Source organism: Furipterus horrens, unplaced genomic scaffold (assembly GCF_987537825.1).
Source record: "Furipterus horrens unplaced genomic scaffold, mFurHor1.1.pri manual_scaffold_4, whole genome shotgun sequence".
Lineage (NCBI taxonomy): Eukaryota > Metazoa > Chordata > Mammalia > Chiroptera > Furipteridae > Furipterus > Furipterus horrens.
In genome coordinates, this window is record NW_028327174.1 from 190,010,747 (window position 1) to 190,030,964 (window position 20,218).

The 20,218-nt window shown below is 46.7% G+C and overlaps 1 protein-coding gene across 3 annotated transcripts in view; it reads right to left on the reverse strand.

Annotated features, from left to right (window-relative positions):
• ASTN2 (astrotactin 2) overlaps positions 1-20,218 on the reverse strand; it is an 839,367-nt gene that overhangs the window by 351,835 nt on the left and 467,314 nt on the right. The gene's annotated exons all lie outside the window — the stretch shown is intronic.

The following is a 20,218-nucleotide window of genomic DNA, read 5'->3' on the forward strand; positions in this document are numbered from 1 at the left end:
GAGTTTTCCAAACAGGGGATGAGCGGGCACCAGGAGGCAGATGTGGGCTTTCCTAAGACAGAGCTCTTGAGCAAGGGACCACTCTCTCCCAAGGCCCTGCTGCTGCTGCTGCTGCTGCTGCTGCTGCTGGCCACCACGGGAACGCCAGCTCAGGAGGGAGGGCCATGCTCTGCAGAGGTCATGTAGGAGAGCCAAGCTCCCAGGGGAGGGCTGCACAACGTCACGGCGGGAGTAACAGTGGCAAATATCTGTTGAGAACCACAGCAGGAGAACTTTGACTTAACATGGATTATCTCATTGCTTTGCCATAGCCCCATGAGGTGGTGCTATTTTTAATCTCCATTGTGTTGATTAAAAAAGAAATGCGTACATGTGCACTCAGGGCCTGGCCATTCACAGAGCTGAGGGGGCATGCTCTGTGTCGGCAGTGGGTCGCAGCGGCAGGGCCAGGGCCAGGGCTCTGCTCTGGTGTGTCTCACCGCAGTCCTGACCGTGCCCTGCCTTCCTCCTGATAAGAGCCCTTCCCACTTGGACATCCGGGGACTAATGTTGTAGCTGACACTTATTGTTCCCCTTCCTCTAGCAATTATGGTTTGCAGGCATTTAGGTCAAGACTATATATTGCTGCGCAGAGTGGTCTCATGGCTTCCTGCAAGCGTCTGTGCCTTGGAGTAGCTCGCAAGCTTCCTGCCCGCTGAGAGTCCTCCCCACTCTTTTCCCTGGCGCGCTAGGCATGCCCCAGCTGTTCACTGAGTACGCGCAGCTGCTGAAGGAAGCGGAGGAGAGACAAATGAGGCCCAGAAGCTGTGTGGTGCTGGGGACAAAGAGAAAATGATTATGAGCGTCCATTGCCCATCTGCGAAATGGGGACAATAACATTCAACTCACAGGGTCATGGTCAGCACACAATGAGATAAAGGATTTTGTAGAAGACCTTCATTATCACCAGCCCCAAACAGGGACCTTAACAAGGGTTTGGTGTATTTTGGAAATGTATGTGTTCATTGCACAAATATTAACTCAGCACTGGCCCGGGGGCCGGAGGGTTAGGCAAACAGAAGAGGGCAGAGCAGACCAGGGCTTTGTTCTCCCAGAACCTGCAATTCAGATAATGGAACCGAGTGACCCAGCAAGTATTTGTCTCCGCGCCTGTACCTACGCATGCCTATGTCTATGCCAACATGTACATCTCTGTGCATGTCCATATCTATACTCTATGTCTACATCTATGTCTCTTCAGGTCTATCTATACAAACAATGACAGAGGCTTTACTAAGTCAGGGTATCATGACCATGACCGCCGACTGCAGATAGGCCAATCTAACCTAGGGAACTGGGGTGGGAGTCACGCATGGGGAGAAGATTTCCCTGGAGAGTGTCAGGTCCTGAAGCCAAGCCAGCCAGTGGCCTGATGAAGTTTTGTCACCCAGGGCCTTCCCCAGGAGTGTCAGATGGTGTATGACCCCCTCACCCCCACCCCGACCCTCACACGCACCATGACCTCGGGCTCCGTCTTATCTCTGAGGCCATCCCCTCCTCCCTGGACTTGCTCTGACTGTTCAGTCATAGAAATGTCCCTCCTCGTCCTCCCACCACCCTTTTCCTGCCCCTGGCAAGGCCCATCATGATATAAGAAGAAAAAAATAGGTTCAGCGGCAAATGCTGAGGCTTGAGGATTATTTACTCACGAAATACCCGCATGGAGTCACTGACTGCTGCACACAGCTCTAGTCTCTGAGAGCAGCTCACTAAGATGGGCTGCCCAGATGGGGGGCCCCTGGGCTCTCGGGGCCTGCTGCCCAGGGAGGGCAGAGACCCTGGTGATGCGGGATGGCAGGCGTAGGGGGGTTGCCTGGAGCCAGAAGAGCCCACCATTAGAGAACAAATAGGGCTGTGTCCTCTAGCTGGAGGTGACCAGCTCTGCCTGGCTCTGCTGGGTGTTCCCCAGGGGAACTTCTACCCTCTCTGGGCCGGAGGTTCCACATTTACACAATGATGAGGTAAACTCTGGGAGTCCTTCCAGCTCAGGTTTCTAATAATGTGTGGCTTCCTCAGAAGGATAAGGGGGAGGGGGGGATGGGAGAGGGGGAGGAGGGGAGAGAAGACCCATTGCATCCATTGTTCTGCATCTAGGGAAATCAAAGGACTGAAGTGATCAGCAGGGAAATCAGAAATAAATACCACCCTGTTGCCAGGAAGAAGCCCTGGGCTCAAACCCAGGTCCTGCCGCTTAGTAGCTGAGAAAACCTGAACAACTCATTCAACCTCTGAGCCTCAGTTTCCTCATGCATAGATCATGGACAAAAACACCTAACTCTGAGGTTACCATGGCGGTTGCATGAGATAATAAAAGCTCCATGAAGGCAGGGGCTCTGTCATGCTCACTGCAGCCCTGGAATGGTGTCTGGGACATTGCAGGCACCCAGATGTTTACTGGATGAATGAATGAATGAATGGATGAATGAATGGATGAATGAATGAGTGAATGAACGCAAACTTATGTGAACTACCCCACATTACATTTGCTTTTATGTTGTGGTGGTGGTTATGACTAATAGCCTGCTTTACCTCAATCCTAAAAATCACTCAAGGCTAGAGAACAGCATTCCTAACTCGGTGCCCAGGACCCGTTTGTCAGCTTGGAGAGGCAAATAGGCCACATGTTCAGATAATGTTTTTAAATGCATAAAATCAAATGAAAAAAGCATTGCAAAAGAAACCACTTATCAAAACAGCTTTTAAAAAGCCAACCGTACTATCATAATATATATGTTTCTTTATTGACACATTCAATAAAAAAGATCTAGTAACAGAGGTAACAGCAACCATAAGTTGGAAGTAATGATGAGCATAAACTATATTTTAAGACATCTGCATCAAATGAAACGATAAATAGAAGGAAATGCTGAATTACAAGGAGAGATTGGCAAACTAAAAATACATGATTTCCCCATGCAATTTCATGGACCTCCAGCACGGACCCAGGCTGAGCGCTCCTGCCTAGGCTGACGTTTTGATGGAGAAAGCTTTCCCTGAATACCCGTCAGTCTGTGAATATAACCAGAGGCGTGGGTCTAGATAAGAAAAGACAGGAAATTAAAATTCAGCTATGATCACACCAAAATCATTCTTTGCTGGAGGGACACGTGTGCAGTGGTGAAAGGAGGACAGACTTTGGCTTCAGAAATAGAAATGTTTTTTTTTAAGTCCTCCAGGGTGTGGGTTTGCAGGAGTGACCTCCCTCTCTGAGCCTCAGTTTCCCAGTCTGTGCGTGCATCATGGCAGCGCTCCCTTGCAGGGCGGCTGGGGAGCTGGGTCAATGAACAAGCAGTCTGCGAAGGACTTGAAGTGCACGGTGCACGGGCGGCACGGGAAACTGTCCTCTGCAGCTCGTGTTTTCTATTTTGGCGGGGGGAAAGAATGTGGCATTTCAGAAATGTCAAAAGATATTTACTGAGCCTCTGTGACATGTCAGGCAATGTCCTAGGTGTAAGGGTCCCTTCTCTCCTGATGTTTATATTCTAGCATGAGAGGAACTTCAAACACAGGAACAAGGCTTTAAGGGTTAAGTGGCTTGAGTGTGAAACAGTTACTATGAGAGCAGGGGGTGAGGTGGTCAGGGAAGGGCCTGTAGGTGTAGGGTCATCGAGATCATCAAGGGGATAATAGTTATTAGCGGAGCATCTGATGTAAGGCAAGTGCTCAATAAATCGCTGCCGATTTTGTTGCTGTTAATTATGTTCGAAGTTCCTCACGTGAATATGGGGACTTTAATGCCTATATTACAGGGCTTCTGAATTGATTAAACTTAGAAATACATAAATATGACTTTACAAGACAAACTCAACACGAGATTATTGAGAGCCAGCTATGTTCCAGGGAGACAGGCATAAACAAACATATAAATACACAGCAGAAAAGAATGATAAGTGAACAAAGGAGACAAAGGCAGTGGATGAGACAGAGACTCCTGGTGGGGGGTGGGGGTGGGGGGGAAGGACATTGGAGCAGAAGCAGAAGGAAGTGCTGGAGGGAACCAGGCTGGGGGAAGCATGACACACATGGAGGGAACAGTGGGTGCCAAGGTCCCGAGGTGAGGGGCTGCAGGGGCCTGTTGATCCCGGCGGTGACAGTGAGAGCCTCCGGTCTTATGACAGGTAGAAAGCAGAAGCATTCGAGAGTCTTGAGCTGGGAGTGTAATAATATGATGTACCGTTTAAAAGCATCACTTCGACCACTTCATGTAGGTGAGACTATATAACATCTCCTTCACCTTTGATGTATCTGGAGATCCGAGGCAACACAGGCAAAGTCTCTGACATTCATTCTAAAATAAACATATTCATTACTATGTGCAGGCTGCTATTTACAGCAGTGTAGAGAGCCACTACTTGTTGCCCTCAGAGACCTTCTGATGGCTTCACTGACACAGTGTAAATACTCAAAGTATTACCTGATATAAAAAATATATATATAATTAACATAATTAATATTATATATAATACAATATAATATTAATTATATTATATGCATATACTTTTATAAACATATGATGAACATAGCATTCACATTTTTATTTGTCTTGCCCCAAAGTGCCAATGTTAAAATCCACCAAAGGCTCATTCCTGAGGAAAAGAAAGCAACAAAAGGAAAAAAAAAGAAAAAAGAGGAGGAGGAAGAGGAAGCAAGGACTTGCCATTTCTCCCCTCTGTATCTCTGAATAAATGGCTATGACCTTCCTCTCATATGACTAGCTGGTAGACTCCTATTCACCTTCCAGAGTCCAGCTCACTGACTGCCTCCTCCATGAAGCCGCTTAGGCTTGCTATCCCCTGCCTGTCCACCTTCCTGGATCCTGGACCCTGGACCCATCTCTACTGAGGCACATTGCAGGGCACATGAGTGGTTGTTTGCACATGACGTTTACTTTTTGCCTTTGTACATCCTCAGTGATCAGCACAGGGTCTGACATGTGCCTAGTGTAATAAATGTTTGCAGGAGGAAGAGAGGAAGGGAGGAAGGAAGGAGAGGAAGGGAGGAGAAAGGAAGGGCGGAGAAGGAAACCACATCTTCCCCCCTCCGTTTCCACATAGTGCTAAACCTCATTTCAGCCAGCAAGTGCTGAGTTTATTGATCCACATTTCTGAGGTATTGAACTGAGTTTCTATTGACAGCAATAACTACCAGCTAGGCTGGAGAAGAGAGAAATGTGCTGACAGCCAGCAAATCATAGGCTCCACGTTAGAGTGCCTGTCTATGCCAAGGAAACGATCATTAATTTCCTGTTCCTTTGCTGTTACATTTCTTGGTCTGACTGACAAGTTCATTTTGGGGATTCATCAGGCCCATTATAAATAAACTCCCTTCTTATTCGATGTTTCTAACTGCACCTGCCACCCAGATGATTGGCCGTTCGGGATTCACATAAACATTTTAAACTGCTAGCAATAGCTCAACATAGTAGTTAGAGGAAATCTGCCAGTGACTGTAGAGTATAATCAAAAGAACCCACTTCCCCTGGGAACTCAGGCATCTCAATTCCATGCACAGAACCGAAGAGGATTTCATTCATTACCCCCACCACCACGTTTAAGTAAATGACAGACAAGCATTTAGCTATAACATAATGTGGTAGCACACAGAACACTGCAAAAGCTGTGTGATTCTGAGCCAGTCACTTAACCTCTCTGAGCTTAATTTTTCTGGCCTGAAAAAAGGCTAAATTGTGAATGTCGCTGTAGATAAGGAAGACATGAGGTAACAGAAGTGAAATTTGTAAGATTATTTCATTGTCTTATAACTCGTCGTTGGCAGCCGTCCGTCTCGAGAGACGATGGTGTAGCTTCTTAAGAGTCTATCTGCACCGTCGAGAATGGCTGTGCAGTCCGACTCGGGAGTGGCACGGTATCTGTCTCCTCCCGTGTTGAATCAACATCTTACGATGACGCTGGAGTGTCCTCTCCAGTGAAGCTGAAGCTACAGAGCCTGGGCAGGGTGATATGGAGGGTCTGCTGTTGCCCATGCAGCAGGCCCCCCCTCTCTTCGCAGCTGAAGGGTCCAAGGGAAAGACGGAGTCAATACAGCTTGGCTTCAGGTGCGCCGCAGGAGTTGCCGGTGTTGACTACAACGTCAAACCGCCTTAGGGACTCCGGCTCCGGATTTTCTGTCGGGGTTTACTCCCTTAGCCTTTCCCCTGAAGAGGTATGCCGCAAGGCAGTGGAGGTTTTTTGGAGTCAGAGTTTTCCTTCTCTGATGTGCCCTGACTGGAAGATCGAACCAGCGACACTTAGCTCGCAGGCCGACGCTCAATCCACTGAGCCAAACCAGCCAGGGTTTGTCTTATAACTAGTCTCATGATTACTATACTAATCCCCATGGTACAGACAAGCACACAGTGTCTCTAAGAAGGGAAGTGACCTATTTCAGGCTGGTAAGTGGCAAAGGTGTGATATGAACCCAGCCCTGCCTGAGGCAGCCACTCACAGAAGGACAATCTATTGTTAATTTTCTTGGTGATTTTACTCCTGTGCCTGGCTTAAAAGTTCGTCTGATGCCCATGGCCTGGAGGTTCCCATGGAAAGCCCCGAGCTCTCTGCTAGCCTTCACAGCAACGAAGCGATTCCAGTCCATCTAGAAATAATTCTGTAGGCTCCCAGTCATCAAAGCAAAGTTCCTAGAATCCCAGTGCCTGGAGTTGATGTAGCTAATGTACTCATTGTTCAGTTTATTTTGCTAACAGTAGCCAGGTACCTTGACATTTGCATTAGTACACAATTTCTCTTGAAGACTGTTCTGAAGTTTTGAGTAGTTCTATGTATTAACTTGGGCAGGAAAATTTCTCTGTTGAAAGACAATGAGCCATTTGTGGTGGAGCTTTTAGGCTGAGGTACAAGACACTTCACTTCCATTTACTCACAGACACGTACTGAATACCCACTGTTCAGTGGTATTCAGTCACGATAGCCAGTGTACAGCTTCCATTAGAGAAGGGAAGATGAACAGTAACCCAATAACGCTGTGTTTCCCACGTGTTGAACTGTGAGTGCCGCGCTTAACAGCTGCTATCTTACCACAAACCTGTGAAGTGGCAACTGTGCTATCCCCATTTTATAGATGAGGAAGCAGAGGCTATGCACAGGGATGTGCACAGTGCATGCAAGTGAAGGACTTAGGATTTGAACCAGGGCAGACTCCATGGCAATGGGCTGTGATGAGCCAGATGGTATCACTTGGTTGACAGATGGGCTCTGGGCCAGGAGGTGAGGTTATTACAACTTGGTCCTGGTCACATGGGGATCCATTGTACTATTCTTTCTACTTCTATATATGGTTGACATTTCCCATTATCTATCTATCTATCTATCTATCTATCTATCTATCTATCTATCTATGTACGGGCTCTGGAGCCAGACAGCCTAAAGCTTTAACTATGAAACAAGGGTAACAATACCACCACTGACAAGAGGTCACTATGAAGATAAAACAAATTAACACAAACAAAGCATTTCTAACTGGTTGCATCGTAAGCACAGTAGAATCCCCTTTATTTTATTTGAGTTTAGTTTTTTAATAATCTATTTATTTGTTTATTTATTTTTAGAGAGAGGGGAAAGGAGAAAGAGAGGGAGAGAAACGTCACTGTGTGGTTGCCTCTCACTTGTGCCCCCAACTGGGGACCTGATGTGCAACCTAGTCATGTGCCCTGACTGGGAATCGAACCAGCAACACTTGGCTTGTAGGCCGACGCTCAATCTACTGAGCCACAGCAGCCAGGGCTTAGAACCCCCTTTATTTGTGGCTTCACTTTCCACGGTTTCAGTTACTTAAGGCCAACTGAGGTCCAAAAATATTAAATGGAAAATGCCAGAAATAAGCAATTCATATGAGTTTAAATTGAATGTCATGTGAGGACATCTCAGGACACCCTACTCAGTCCCAACCAGGATGTGAATCATCCCTCTGCCCAGCTGATCCAAGCTGTCAACACTCCTCCCTGGTTAGTCACATAGTAGCTGTCTTGACTACCAGTTATCAGAGAGAGAGAGAGAGAGATACGGTATTAACATAACTTTTACCACATTATATCATTATAATTGTCCCATTTTATTAATTGTTGTCAGTCTCTTACTGTACTAATTTATAAATTAAACTTTATCATGAGTCTGTATGCACAGGAAAAAGATAGTATATATAGGATTTGGAACTATCGATAGTTTCAGGCATTTACAGGGAGTCTTGGAACACGCCCCCCAGATAAGGGGAGACTACTCTCTTTAGGATATGTTAGCCATTATTTATTGAAACATCTAAAATGGAAAAGCCTGCAGCACTCAGAGGGTCTAGATGCCCTTCCCCATGCATTCCTAAAGATAAGACTACTCATTCCCACTCTTCCAGAGAAGACTTTAAGAGTCATTTGACCTCCCTAAATATATAAACTTTACTTAGAAATAGAAATAAACCAGTCATATATTTACTTAGAGTATTTCACTTATTACTGTAGTAATACCCATACTCATCTAAAAATTACATTATACATAATAATAAATTTAGAGATATTGCTATTGCTGCATTTTTGTTTGGGAGAAAAAAACAAACTTCATTACAACTCTTTACCTATAATTCCTGATCTAGTTTAATGTATCTTCCCTAAGCAGTTGTTTATGATAAATCAGTTGAGAAAATACCCTTGATGTGTGAGAAAACCATATTCCATGTGACAGCCTCTTTTCTGGGAGAGTAAAGGCTGCCCTTATATACAAACATTTATAGTGTGTGGTCTGAGGGTGGGTAATTTGTTAATGAGGCAACAGAGAGGGGGCACATAAAACAGGGTGGGGCAGCTGGGAATCTGGTTTTTGGGGGGCTCTGAGTAAAAGCAAAAGGTAGAAGATAGCCCTGGCCCAGGGGCTCAGTTGGTTGGAGCATTGTCCTATACACCAAAAGGTGGCAAGTCGATTCCTGGTTAGGGCACATACCTGGGTTGTGGGTTCAGTCCCTGGTCGGGGTACATACAGGAGGCAATCAATCAATTGATCTCTCTCTCTAAAAATCAATAAACACATCCTCATGTGAAGATTAAAAAAAAGAGATACAGGACAAATGAAGCTAATGTCAGTCCTAGTCAGACCACGTGGTACTCTATCCAGCTCATCAACTTTTAATCTATTTTTTTATTAGAGAAGTCATACATCGCTGTTGTAAGGTATTTAGACAACTCTGAAAAGGAAAAAGGAAAACAAATCATTAATCCCACTGCTCAAAGAGAGCTATCTTTGATCCAAGCATGAATGTCCTTTCCCTAGGTAGCCTCATGGCTCAAATGTCACCTGCTGAAGTCACTAAATGACTGCTAAAATTAGGGTTGCCAGATTTAGCAAATAAAAATATGGGGCACTTGTAGCAGGCAGTTAGGCATGAGCAGAGTAGGACCAGCAATGGGCAGATCTGGGCAAAGAAGGACCGTGACCTTTCCTCCCCTGGCATATCGCTGGTCATGTGGTTTAGACCCCCTTAGAGGGAGAAAGAACAAGAGGGCCAGAGAACAGCTCTTAAGCATTAAGCACCCAGGACAACGAGGTTCTGACCTGCATCAAATACATCTAGGCTTCAGCTGTTTTCAGCTCCAGGCCCAGAAAAGCAGCAGAACCAGACAAAGGGGAGCCGGGGTGACATCAGGACCAGCTGCATCGGCTCATGGCCCCCTGCCCTGGCGCTGACCGGTAAGTGGCGACCGTGACCCTGAAAGGACACACCTGGAAAGCTGATGAATCTTCTGTTGCTATCCCCTCCCCCCCAGGCCTCCTCTAAAGTCCCACCTTTAAAACCCTCAAGAGAAGGACCCAGAGCACCCTCACTCTCTAAGCACCCGCGCGACTCCCCTTTTCCAGCACACTCTGCTTGCTCTCTCCTAAGCGTCGAGGGCCCTTCTTTTGCCTCTATAACTGTTTCCTGAGCCCGCGCCCGGCTGGCTCACTTTTCCTACCTCTGGGACTTCCTAAATAAACTTCCGCTACGCTTCCAGTTCCTTGGCTCTGAACTGTCTGGGCCGAACTCAAGCACCGAGGTGGCTGGACCGAGGTCCAGATGAGCTCCGTCGGTGAACATCGGGTGCCGTGCGGTCACCTACACGCCCAGTTAAATTTAAGTTTCAGATCAACAGCAAGTACTTTTCTTAGTATAAACGTGCCCTGAATATTGCAATTATTCATAGTTTGCCAGGAATTCACACCTCTCCCTCCCAGCTTTCAGGCAGTAACAACCAGCCATCCATACTTCCCTTCCCGAAGATACTGCCCCGGAGACTCCTCACTGCTGGCCACTCGGATGTAGGCGAGAGGGGGACCTTGGTACCAAACAGACATTGACCTACCAGTTCCAGGCAGAAATCATGTGGGTCCCCTTTCTGCCCTGGACCTGGGGCTAAATTGGCCTTTATTCTAGATCTTCAAAAGGAAGCGTTGGGTCTGAACACAGGATGAATGATAACTGATATTTGAAGGTAACCAAATGCTCTTGCATTGTAAATAGCTCTTTTTAAAAAGACAATGACGTCATCACAAATACAGTGGTAATATACAGACCCTGTATCACAGAAACGTACGCTTGAACCCTATATGATCCTATTAACCAATGTCACCCCAATAAATTTAATTAAAATTCTTTAAAAAATAAAATAAATAAAATAAAAATATAATGACCCCATTACAATTACAATACTCTCTCCTTATCCATGGTTTTGCTTTTTTTATCTGCAGTCAACCTTGGTATGAAAAACATTACATGAAAAATTCCATAATTAAATAACCCATAAGTTTTAAACGGTGCATCATTCTGTCAGCGTGATGAAATCTTCCCCTGCCCCACCGGAGACGTGACTCATCCCTTTGTCCAGCACATCCACACTGCATAGGCTTCCTGTCTGTGAGTCACTCAACAGCCTTCTCATTATAAAATTAGCCGTTGGGGGATGTCACAGTACTTGTGTTCAAGTCATCCTTATTTTACTGAATAATGGACCCAAAGCCATTTACATAACTTTTATTACAGTATATTGCTATAATAGTTCTATTTTATTATTGTTGTGGTTCATCGCTTACTGTGCCTAATTTATAAACTTCATCAAAGGGATATATGTGTAGAAAAAAAACATATATATATATATGGTTCAGCGCTATCTGCGGCTTCAGACATCCATGGGGGCCTCAAATATTATTCCCTGGGGATAAGAAGGGACTACTATAAAAAGGAAAAAAAAAAAAAAGCCGAATGGTAGTAATTACATAACAGGAGGAGCCGGCACCCCACTATCAGCTTCTCTCGCTTCATGTGTAATTCCAACAACCATCCCGAATCCTCATTTTATGAGTAAGAAACAGACATTCAGACAGGGCAGCTGATCTGCCCAACATCTCAGTTAATCCGGGAGGAGCTGGGATTAGAATCCGCGGTCTGACAGGAGAACTCCCAGGTCAGCAATGACTTGAGGCTCCCCCGGCAGCTGCCAGGATGTGAAAGCAACGGGCTTTTTAGACGCGCTTGGTCTGTATTATTTATTTACGGCCAAGGTCTTCTACTTCCCACGCATTTATGAAAGTGGCCCGGCGAGAGGCAGTATGTGGGCAGAGCTCTCGGAGACCCAGGGCATTCTGAAAGCAAAGTTAATATAGACAGCTCCTGATTTACCATGGTCAGACTTGCAATTCTTCAATTTTGCCATGGTGTGAAGGCGGTATGCATTCGGTGGAAACCACTTGGGATGCTGATCTTTCCCAGGATAGTGATACATGGGGTACGGTACTCTCTTGTGATGCCGGGCACCTCAGTGAGCTGCAGGTCCCAGTCAGCCCGCGACCGTAAGGGTGAACGCCCGATACACACCAGGGTGTTCATTAGGGGAGAGGACCGTGCCCAACTGTAGGCTCACTTAAGTGTCCTAAGCACGTTTGAGATGGGTCAGGCTAAGGTAGGACGTTCGGGAGGTTAGGTGTATTAACGCATTTTGAACTTATGATATTTTCACGCTACAACAGGTTTTGGGAGACGTAACCTTATCATTAAGTCGAGCAGCATCTGTACTATTAGTTGAACGCCTCATACACAGTAAACCAGTTTCAAGGAAAAGGGAGAGAGACCCTAACACTCAATGAGGGGCAAGGTCACCCTGTAAGAAGTGCATGTGGGACGGGGGGATATTGTTGTGGTTATCACAAATATGTACCATGTGCTAGGTACTGCTCTAGGTGCTCAGTATACTTCAGAAAATAAAGACCTGTGTCAGCATGGAGCTTACCTTCTAGGGTGATAAAACGTATGATAAAATGATAAATAAATACCTTATAAGGTAAGATAGAGGTGATAAGTGTCTTTAAAAAAATAAAAAGAAGAGGATAAGGGAGTCTGGAGTGCTGAGGGTGGGCTGAGAGTGGCAGTTTTAAATAAGATAACTGGGGGCTCTTCCCCAGATTATGGTTTTGAATACAATTTCTAAGAAGAGAGAGAATGAGCCTTCCAAGAAGAAGGTACCACAAGTGCAAAGGCCCTGAGGCACAGAAAGCCAGGCTGTTTGAAGACTGATGAACTCAGTGTTCCTGAGGTGGGAAGTGGGGATGCCAGAAAGAGGTAAAACCTTAAAAAAGCAGTAGGTGACCATATCACAGAAGATCTTCAGCTATTATTCTGAAAGAAGTGGGAAGCCGTTGGAGGACTCAGAAAAAGGGATAAACGTGACCCAACCGAAGCTTCAAATGGAACATGGTGGTGGCTTTGTTGAGGATAAACTCTAGAGGAGCAAGGATAGAAGTAAAGAGGACAGGTGGGAGAATACTGCAGTGAGCCAGCCGGTGGCAGTGGAGGTGGGGGGAAGGGTTTAGATTCAGGAAGCACTCTGACATTCAGATCTCCATAGAGTTGAATGAGAGACAGAGAGACAGGTGCAGAGCCTGACTTCACAATGCCCGCCTCACCTGGCCTGTGAACCTGGCTCCTCTTCTCAAAGGGAAAAAGGTGGGCTTCTTGTGTTGGCCCACCCGGCCCTCTTCTTTGAGAAATGGTTCTCACTTTTGTGGATAATTTCATGGGGCTCTTCCTTATTTTTTCCCCTTACTTATACTTCAAGTAATGAGATGGAGTGTCTCATCCATTTCCCATCGAATAGCAGCCCTGTGACCGCAGAGCTTTGGGATGATGGTTTCTTTGGTTATATAAGTGGGAAAAAAAGCTACCTTCTTGCCTCCCCCCCCCCCCATTTGAATATTTACAATATACACCTGGCTCTGGAAAGTCCTGAAGTAAAAGACCTTGCTTAACTCAGTTCAAAACAGCGTTTCTCAAATAGGTTTCACTGCAGGGGCTTCTATAGCTAGCATACTTCCTCAGAACAATTTAGGAAAGGGCAATCTGACCTCACGGACCTTCTCTCCGGGAGAGATCATCAAAGCAGCCGCAGCTCGGCAGTCTCCTTGCCTTCAAGCTGCTGCCCTTCACCAGGGTGATGCCAATCCCACTCACGTGGGTGTTTGCATGGGGAAGTCATGTGAAGGGAAGCTTAGGGGTCTGCATACCACGGGTGTCCCTGACTCTCCCATTTGTTCCACAGTCGTTCACTGGCTCTTGTCCTACGCCTGGCGTGATGGTTAAGTATGCCAGGAGATAGAGAGGCCAACCCAAGTTGGGTCCCGCTCTCAGTATGGTTCCTGAACATAAACAGTGACCATCAAAGAAGAGATAAAGTAAAAATTGCTATAGGAATAATGCAGCTTTAAATATCCACACACACAAACACACACACACACACTCGGCAGCCCGAAGAAGGGCTTGGAATCAGAACTCACTTTCAATTGCAGCCATGTACCCTATGTTTGACCTTGGACACATTTCCTTACACTTCCATCTTGGTTTTCAAGAAATCCAGTTAAAATAATTCTTTGATGTAGTAAATAGTTTTAGCCCCCGGCAAGCAAGGAGCAAATCCAAGGCAAAGGAAACCTAAAGAAAAGAGCCAGGATTCTGGTTCTCTTGCAGAGGGCAATTATTTTCCCCTCTTCCTGATTTCCTGTGGAGACTGAGAACCAAAGGGAGGTGTGAAAGCGGTGGAAAGGGGTGGGGGTGAAGGAAGGAGAGAGGGGGAAAGGGAAGGGAGGAGGGAGCCGGCGGGGACCTGCTTAGACTGGTGGTGAGACCCCTTTCCTGCTGGGAGAGCTCACAGGACAGACAGATAAAGGAGCCCCAGGGACTCTGATGCACACCCCTACGGAAGCTGCAGGAGGTCGCTGCCCTGCCCAGGGCGGCTGTGCTGTGCTGTGCCGCACTGGGGGCCAGATGTCAGGGCCCCCTCCTCCTCACCCCCTTGCAGCATTAGCTAGCAAGTGTGGGAGCCTCCTGCCTTGAAGAATGCATCGTACTTGAGGTCAGTTCACAGGCCTCGGTGGTTTTCTCTCCATCTTGTGCTTTCACTTTAGAACTTGACCTGTTTCTGAGGGGTATGCCCACTGGGTTTAGCCCTCAGCAAGCAAAATCTCTGAAAATGCTCTCTCTCTCTACAAATCACATATCCCCAAAAACCAGAGAGTCCAGGAATCCGTGAACAGGATACGGGGGAGAAGCTGTCACAAAGCAGAGCCTCTGGAGAATAGTGACCCCTCCCCATGCAAGTCTCTCCACATTCACTGAACCTTGGTATCTTCAACCGTAAAACAGGAATACAGATGCTTAAGTTCTCAGCTTTGCTGTGTGAGATGAGAAACCAACGCGAACCCGGTAACTAATGCTTAATGCTGTTTTCTATAAATAGTAGCTGTTGCCATCATTGTGGTCATTATTATGGGGGGAGGGGCAGTTACCCATGAAGGGTAATGGAGAAAATGACATGAAAAATAGGATGTGAGCATGAACATTGAGGGAGCAGACAGAATTCCAGGCAGAGGACTAGTCTCCTGAACAGGAGGTCCTGAAAGCTTAGCGCACTGTTACAGAAGATGCTCCTCTGCCCTGGCAGCTCCTCTGGTTCCGCTTAAGCCTAGCAGTTCTAACTCAGGGCCATCGAGTGACTCTCTGACTTCAACATCACTCCCTGGTGTTCTCATCGTGGAGTGGCTGCTCCTCTGTACTCACCGATACCCACAAAGCAAGGCAAAAGGGCGCCTTCAAGTTCAGCTGAAACCTTGCTCAGTTCCAGCGCTGAGGGACACCATGACCATTAAGTAAACATTAGAAAGCTCATTAGTTCCGAGTCCATTAAATCAGACTTCTGATTCCATGGAGATTAGGAACTTCACCTTTCAACTCAAAAGACTGATTAAAAAAAATATATATAAATATATATATATATATATATATATATATATATATATATATATATATAAAGAAACACAGCAAGACCATGCACGTTCTGTTTTCAAAAGAGCAGGGAACAGACTAGGTGAATGGAAATTAGGCCCAAGAGAAAGGACACTCCAGGTCAGCTTACTGATGCTCAGCTTTATGAAGTCTGTATATCATGTCCCTTTTGCGACTGTGGAGCCAGAGACCCTTAGCAGAGACGTTTTTGCTAGAATTTCTAGGTATGATTCCATTTTCTGAACTCTTTCTACATTACCACGTAGTCTTTTGTGATACCAGGCTGTTTCCTAGGCTCTCCTTGTTGTTTTGAGTGTACTTCAAAATGCACAGGTCAATTCAGTTTTTATAAATGAAGACTGGCACTAACGTGAAAATCTCTTTCACTATCCCACTAGCGTTCATCACAGCTAGTCCTAGCCTTCCCTGGTCCCTGCTTTTGCTTCCCCACCAGTAGCCACCGAGGGAAGCGTGGTTTAAATCTTTCCAAGTCTCCCCAAAATAACTTCGAATGAGTTTGTGTTGCCACTTTTCAGTCCTTTAAAATACTTTTCCATGCATGTAACCTATCCACAGGAAAGCGAAAATGTGTGCGTGTTTTCTTAAATGGTGCTATACTATATATATATATAACAATCTGTATCTTGCTTTTTTCCCTCAGAAACATTTTTTGAGCTCTACCCATGTTGACACATAAAGATTCAGCTCATTCCTTTTCACCGTGGGAGAACATTCCAGCATGTGAATATACCAATTTTATTCCGTTATGCCCCGATTGAAGGATATTTAGGTTATTTCCAGGGTTCTGTTATCACAAACAATGCCTCGGTGATCACCTGGTACATATGTTCCCCTGTGGAAGTATCTGAGGACTCAGAAAGCTGACGCTTAAAAGCTAACAAGTGGAATGCTCATTATAGATCGTGTTCAGCTGTGTGAGAAGCAGTTTCCCAAAGGGCCTCTAATCCTCGGGTTCTGGGTTTGACCACCTGGTTTTCAGAGTTACTGACACTCGGGCTTGGAGGCAATGTAAAGATGCAAAGCCCGCTTTTTAGAGTTAAGATTCTATGCCCAGAGAGGTGAAGGGGCTGGTCACCGTGCCCAGAGCTCCTTCTGCCAGTCCTGTAGCTGGCATGACTGCTTGCTCTGCCCCTAGCTCCACTGGCTCTTGGCAGCGGCCAGCTGCAGCTTCAGGAGTGGGCTGCACTTGGATCTATTGAGTAATACCCTCAATGAGCAGCCCAACCATCAACAAATGATGGACATGGAGTTGGTGAGAAAACACCTCATGATCCTTGTCCCTTGGTGGGAAGACTCATCCTACCCTCCCACATCTCTCCAGGGAGACATGGCCATTTCATTAACACACCCTTGTTGGCTTTCCTCCCTCCTTTGTCTCTTCTCAGCCCCTCTCCTGCTTCCTGGGATCCCCTCCCAAATAAACTACCAGTACCCAAATCCTTGGCCCAAGGTCTGTGCCTCACAGAACTTAATTAAAGACTCTTCCATCAGTATGCCAGGGTCTATGCTAGGCAAAAGAGATATAAAAGATTAGTAATATTTGATTTTGTGCTTTTAACAAGGCACAAGCCAGGACCCAGGTCTTCTGACTCCCAATGCAGTGCTCTTTCTGATATATCATATCTGCGTATTTTAATTCCATGACATCCTTTTAAAAAATCAATCACTCTTCCCAGTAATAAATATGACTAAATGAAAATTTATTGTAGTAACTTAATTCCACTGCTTTTTTTTTTTAAGACTTGACTAAAATATTAATCCTCAACACAGACCTTAACTGGAAACCAAGAAGCTGCTCCGATGCTCTATTGGCATCTCCATTTCTCTGATATATATGTTTTTCTTCCCCCTGCTCTTAGTAAATGTTGATGTTTGGTTCACCCCAATCACTATTTTGCTCTCAGGTCAATTTATCTTATTTATTGACCTGAGCAGAAAATCAATATAGTCTTCATTTGCCATCCTGTTTAATTCGGGAGCATTTGATTCTGTAGGAACTGTGCCCAAGTTACTAAGGCCTTGATAGAATAGCACTGACTCCAGAAAGCCTTCCAGAGGCTAGCCATCCATGACCTCCCCTCCCAAGGCCTCCCCACTTCTAGTCCCACCTCGTTAAGAATAGAGACAGCCAAGAGCTGATTCCTGTGCTTAGTAAGTACAAGTGAATAGAGTGCAGTGGATGTCCTGTGCTTAGTAAGTACAAGTGAATAGAGTGCAGTGGATGTCCTGTGCTTAGTAAGTACAAGTGAATAGAGTGCAGTGGATGTCCGCTCTGTGACTTCCAGCAAGGCCATAAGAATCCCTTGCACCTCCACCTTGCTCTCTTGGAACTCAGCCACCATGCTGTGTGGGAGCCCAAGCAGTACAGGGAGAGGGCCAACTGAAAAGTTGCTGGGCCCTCAGCCCGCAGCCCTGAGCTCCTGCCCAGTTGGCAGCTAGCTCCGGCCACTCGGAGTGTGCCATCTTGAAAGGTGTCCCTCTAGCCCTGGTGAACCACTCTAGCTGACCTGAGCAGAACTGAGATGAACCCTGCGTGTTGAACCGCTCCTGCAGAACCTTTCCCAGTCGGACATTTATAAACCAAAGGAATGGTCAAGAGAATGGGGTTGCTTCAGCCAGACCACCAGGCCTAAATTGGAACTCTATGGTCAGGGCTTTGCTGGCAGCATTTAAATCATTCCCATTGATGGGTCGGATATCGGGGTGCTGATATGAGAGTCCAGGCTTGGAAACAGCCAAACCTGGTGCTGAGCCTGCCTCCTCCTCTTTCTGGGCATGGGACAATTCCCTCTCTGGGCCTCAGGCTCCTTGTGAGAAGGACTAAATAAAATAACACCATTCAAGAGCTCAGACCAGGGTGTGGTACGTGATAGCCACTAAGACTGTAGTTTGGTGTTCTCTTCTTTCCATGCAGAGGTCCAAAGGAAACACATCTGGAAAGGCCTCTTTACCTCTCCAACCAGCAGGAACCCCTATGGATGTGCTCACAGGGTCTGACACAGCCAACAGTTGACAAGGGACCTGCTCTCACTTGCCTCCAGGTCTCTGCCAGAAACAGTGTTCATCCCCTCCCTCCACTTTTGGCTGATTGTTTGAGGCTCAGAAGCCTCAGTCAATCTCTCTTAACAGGGATTTCTGCTGTGTGCCCCCAGGCACCTGTCCTTCTGCCATCCTGGCCTGCGTCACACCAGAGTGTGAGTGTGAGTGTCGTGGCCTGTCCCTCTCTTTTGCCTGAGCATGGTGAGGACAGGAGCAGAAACCCGCTCACATTTGGTGCAGCTCCAGTGCCTACCACGGGGCCTGACATGGTGTTGACGTCACAACTCCGGGAAATGTGGGTCTCTACAGGATGAAGGAGCAGCAAGGGTTACGGCTGTATGAGGTGTCTATGTTGTAGGACAGACGTTCTCATCAGGCCACATGGGAGGTTCTTTCCGGGACAGACTGCAATATAACCGCAAGGTAACAGGCAGGGCTGCAGGACTCCACTCAGTGTCCGGTCAGGCTGTTCACGTCCGTGCTGTGGTTAAGACCTCGCCTGGCAGCCAGGCTCTTGCCTTCTCCAATCTTGGCCATCTCACTGATTAGCTGTAGGACCTTCAACAATTTACCTAAGCCCCCTGGGCCTCAGTTTCCTTATCTGTAAAATGGAAATAATGACATCACCTAGCCCAGAGGGTTGGAATCGCAGGGATTAATTGAATTAAAGCATGTAAAGCACTCAAACAATGTCTGTTCCAGCAACGTTTAAGAGCGATGAAGCGTCCATTACCAATCCACCTGGTGAGTGGAGGCTGTACTCCACAGCACAAGGGCCTGGGCCACTTACACTTAAGTCACATGACAAACAAGACTATGAAAAGAAGCGCCAGACTGAGGCTGTGTGGTGCACACCCTTCCGCCCGCCAGTGGGTCCCTGTGACTGTAGGCTCATTTGGTGGTCGTGCCAATGCTCTGTTTGCAGTGGGGGACTGTGAGGCCCTGGCCAGGTGCCTCCAGCACACCACATCCCCTAACGCTCCCCAAGCTCTCTAAGGGCTCCTCAGAGGTCCTATCTTCTGCAGAGAACGAGGAGCAAGCCCAGCCTTTGGAAACCCTCCCCACCTGGAAAGCCTCCTGCCACCACCTCCTACCTCCAAGTTGCGGCTATTTTAGGAAACAAAAACAAAAACAAAACCCAACAGCAATAACAACAACAAAAAAACCCCACCCGGGGAGCTAATCATGGGCTTCACTTCTGGAGTGACCCGGGGGGGTGGGGGGGTGGGGGGGAGGCAGATTGTCTTGTGTAGTAGAACGTGTGTTCCTTTTGAAAAGTCCTAGCGGAAATAAATGTGCAACCTATTTGTTGGCGGCGAGGAGCCACGAATAGGAATTGGTGAGATACAAAAGGGGCATTTATAACGGCACAAAACACTTCGCACTTTACCGAGACATGCACAGGAAATACAAGGAGAGGGAAGGCTCAGCGAATCCGCCAGGAAAACGACGTGTCCTGAATTTGGGATGGCCCATCACTACAACCCCACACAGTCTTTATCCTCTCAAGATGCCACCGGCCACTCCAGCACGCAAGGAGCGCTGAGTGAACGCGGGTGTGCAGCAGCACATCTGTCTTGTTTCTGGGCTGCCTCTGCCTTTTCTTCCTAAGCAGACAGGCGCACTCCCAACATTCCCAGTGCCCAGAGCGAGAACACAAATAGAAACCCAGGCATAGTAAGACTAAGTATTATTAACAAGTTCCACAATAAGGTAAGACACTCAACAAATGTATTTGTCCTCCTCCACCAGCAAGCATCCCTTCATAACAACCTGGGAAATGAGGCTCAGATTTGGCTTCCTCAGGTGTCCATGGAAAGGC